Source organism: Lithobates pipiens, unplaced genomic scaffold, assembly GCF_037356315.1.
Source record: "Lithobates pipiens isolate NorthernLeopardFrog02 unplaced genomic scaffold, aLitPip1_a1.2 Scaffold_1, whole genome shotgun sequence".
NCBI lineage: Eukaryota > Metazoa > Chordata > Amphibia > Anura > Ranidae > Lithobates > Lithobates pipiens.
The window spans coordinates 39,829,118-39,833,498 of NW_027507685.1; positions in this window are offsets into that span (position 1 = coordinate 39,829,118).

Sequence of the window (4,381 nt, forward strand, 5' to 3'; positions counted from 1 at the left end):
AATAGGATCCGTAGTCAGTGGATCTCACCATCTGCTACGCATGCTTTGCAGACTCATCCCTTTTATCCCAAAGAATGACAAAGCAGTGGTAGTTGGAACAATCATTAATTCACGACTGAACTACGCAAACTCGCTTTACATAGGATTACCACAATATCAACTTGCGCGATTACAACTGATCCAAAACACGGCGGCAAGGCTGATAACAGGGAAAAAAACCTGGGAATCCATCTCTCCTTCGCTGAGGAGCTTACATTGGCTAACCGTTAAAAATCAGATCACGTTCAAGACCCTTTGCCTCACCCACAAATGCATGCATAGAGAAGCTCCGCAATACCTAATGGAGAAAATAAATCATTACACACCAAACCGCAGTCTTCGATCAGCCAACAAAAACCTCCTCGTCGTGCCCAAAGCCCGGTATAAATCCAAGAGGGATCGGAGATTCGCTGTCCAAGGGCCTCGGCTATGGAATGCTCTACCAATCAACATCCGCCTGGAAGAAAGTCACCTGGCTTTTAGGAAAAAACTCAAGACCTTCCTCTTTTAGCAGATGATCAAAGCTCGCCACAGCGCCTAGAAGCGATTCAGTTCGCATTGTGCGCTATACAAGTATTTCATTCATTCATTCATTCAACAAGCTGATTGCTTATATCAGTGATGATCACTGTTACAAGCAATCGTTTTAACTGTCATGATTGGCTTTCAATCATGACAGCTTGCTTAGTTTTGTGATGCTGTGATTGGCTACAACTAATCATATGCTCCAGGGTGCTGTGATTGGCCCAGGTACCATGTGATAGCTTGACACATGTATGGTTATTCCATGTGATAACTTGGGCAAATCACATCACAATAGCTAGCTGTCATGAATAGAAGTTTTGCTTAAGCATGTTCACTACGATTGGTCATAGGGATCACACGCCGGTGTTTTGTCGAGAAGTGCCCCCCATTGATTAGTGCCCGTGCATGCGCAGGAAGGAGCCACACTTCAGCTGTGCCTCGCTGTTGCCGGGCGGATTTACAGTGTGCTGATGGTCTGGTTTTGTCTGTGTTGCGGGGCGGCTTTACAGTGAGCTGATGGTCTGGTTTTGTCTTTTTTGCGGGGAGGCTTTACAGTGTGCTGATGGTCCGGTTTTGTCTTTGTTGCGGGGAGGCTTTACAGTGTGCTGATGGTCCCATTTTGTCTGTGTTGCGGGGAGGCTTTACAGTGTGCTGATGGTCCCGTTTTGTCTGTGTTGGCGGGAGGCTTTACAGTGTGCTGATGGTCCGGTTTTGTCTGTGTTGGCGGGAGGCTTTACAGTGTGCTTATGGTCGATTTTGTCTGTGTTGCGGGGTGACTTTACAATGTGCTGATGGTCCGGTTTTGTCTGTGTTGGTGGGAGGCTTTACAGTGTGCTGATGGTCCGGTTTTGTCTTTGTTGCGGGGAGGCTTTACATTGTGCTGATGGTCCGGTTTTGTCTTTTTTGCCGGGCGGCTTTACAGTGAGCTGATGGTCCGGTTTTGTCTTTTTTGCGGGGAGGCTTTACAGTGTGCTGATGGTCCGGTTTTGTCTTTGTTGCGGGGAGGCTTTACAGTGTGCTGATGGTCCGGTTTTGTCTGTGTTGCGGGGAGGCTTTACAGTGTGCTGATGGTCCGGTTTTGTCTGTGTTGCGGGGAGGCTTTACAGTGTGCTGATGGTCCGGCTTTGTCTGTGTTTGCGGGAGGCTTTACAGTGTGCTGATGGTCCGGTTTTGTCTGTGTTGGCGGGAGGCTTTACAGTGTGCTGATGGTCCGGCTTTGTCTGTGTTGGCGGGAGGCTTTACAGTGTGCTGATGGTCCGGTTTTGTCTGTGTTGGCGGGAGGCTTTACAGTGTGCTGATGGTCCGGTTTTGTCTTTGTTGCGGGGAGGCTTTACAGTGTGCTGATGGTCCGGTTTTGTCTTTGTTGCTCGGCGATGTTCGATGGCTCGATTCTCACTGTAGAGACACTGGGGGACAGATGCAGCATCAGTCCCATGCTGTATCCACCTAGGCAATGCTATATCTTGGCCTAGGCCGACAAGGCCCAGGCTTAGGGCAGCACTTTGCAGGGGGGGGGGCAGCAAAAAAGCCACTCCTGTGCGAAAAAAATGCTGTCTCTGCATAAAAAGTGTCCTCGCCGGCTTGCGCTACACTTTTAGTGGGGCCCAGAGAAGGGTCCAAGAGGCAAATTGGTCTGGCACCCCAATAAAGAGGCCACACTGCTGCTGTTGTGATAATTCCAACCAGCGACTGGTGACTGGCCTGAAAATCACACAGACCGGCGGCTGCACTTAATACAAATACTTAATACAAATGGTGGCCGGCAGTACTAGTAAGCATGGCACTGACAGCAGGTCTTAGCAGGCTAATGCTCCGCCTAACCTCCTCCGTGGCATCCTTGGGAGGAGGTTACGATATGTAATGCAACTTCCTCCCAGGGCTCTCTGTGTCAATAGCGCAGAGAAGAGAGGAGGGAAGCCCCCAGGTATGACAACAGAGGGTTTTTTTTCTTTGCATTCTCACTGACAACACTGAAGAGGGCATTTATGTGGTTTCCTTCCTGCTTGATAACTTTGAAGAGATATATAAAGTGATTACAGGATCATTTCCTTGTGAGTCATACTTTGAGCGCTAATGAATCTTACCTGGCGTCCTGGAATTGATAGGGTTAAATCTTGAAAGCTCCGGGCTTTTGCCTTTTGTAGTCTTCTGGATGAGAAGTAAAGCTGGAAAGTATACTTTTTTTGCGCATGGTTTTTGCAACCTGCTGTCTTAGGTTTTTCTCTATAGGAACATCTTTATGCCAGGTAATCCTGTTTTATTTAGCAAAATGTATTGTAAATAAACATATCTTCAGATCAGATCAGATCAGATCTTCAGATCTTTCAGTCTGTGTATTGACATATTTTGCGGTAACTTTTGGCCTGATTGAGTCCTTTGAGGCTTTGACCATGAAACTGGTTTGTGAATGTCACATGACCATCATCAAATGGAACATTAGTTAGGCAGGTCCCCATCCCCGGTGCTCCTCCTGGCTTAACCACTTAAGGACCGCCTCACGCCGATGTACGTCGGCAGAATGGCACGGCTGGCAACAAGCACATACCTATACGTTGCTCCTTCAGTGCCCAGCCGTGGGTCGAGAGCGCACCGCCGGAGGCGCACTCCCGACCTGGTCCTGAGCTCCGTGACCGGGGCCGCGGGACCAGTGGACCCGATCGCCACTGGTGTCCCGCGATTGGGTCACAGAGCTGAAGAACGAGGAGAGGTCTGTGTAAACAAACCTCTCCCCGTACTTCCTACCGTGGCTGTCACCGATTGTTTCTTCCCTGAGATAGGGAAAGACAATCAGTGACATTACATACCAGGCCACGCCCCCTACAATAAAAAAAAACACATAACGTCACACATAACAACTACACTGCACCCTAGTGGGTAACTCCTTCACTGCCAGTGTCATTTACACAGGAATCAGTGCATTTAAATAGCACTGATTGCTGTATAAATGACAATGGTCCCAAAAATGTGTCAAAAATGTCCGATGCGTTTGCCATAATGTCGCAGTCACAATAAAAATCGCTGATCTCCGCCATTACTAGTAAAAAAAAAATATTAATAAAAATGCTATAAAACTATCCTCTATTTTGTAAACGCTATAACTTTTGCGCAAACCAATCAATAATCGCTAATTGCGATTCTTTTTACCAAAAATATGTAGAAGAATACGTATCGGCCTAAACTGAGGAAAAAAAATTTTTTTTATATATTTTTGGGGATATTTATTATAGCAAAACGTATTGCATTTTTTAAAAATTGTCGCTCTATGTTTGTTTATAGCGCAAAAAATAAAAACCGCAGAAGTGATCAAATACCACCAAAAGAAAGCTCTATTTGTGGGAAAAAAGGACGCCAATTTTGTTTGGGAGCCACGTCACAGGACGGCGCAATTGTCAGTTAAAGCGACGCAGTGCCAAATCGCAAAAAGGGGTTTGGTCCTTTGGCTGCAAATTGGTCCGGGGCTTAAGTGGTTAAGTGGCACTGGCAGCCAAGAGCGGCACCTGTGTGGTCAGATCAGCATTGTATGTGCAATAATCCAGAAATATAGATTTAGCCCAATCCTATCCGCTGGCCCAATGTGATGTAATTTAGGGGTATTTTAGCAGGTGAATATGAGCACTTCCACCACTGGAAGTGCCTTTGTTATCACTTAGCATTGGCATTTGTTCTGACATGAGTTAGAGATGTTTCAGTGATCATTCAGAATTCATTGACAGGTACATTTGACCCCCTTCTGACCTGCATTTACCTGTGCGTCATGCAGATTTTACATTCCAATAGACTTGCACAGGTATGGAGAACCCACTTGAAGCAAGCAAAA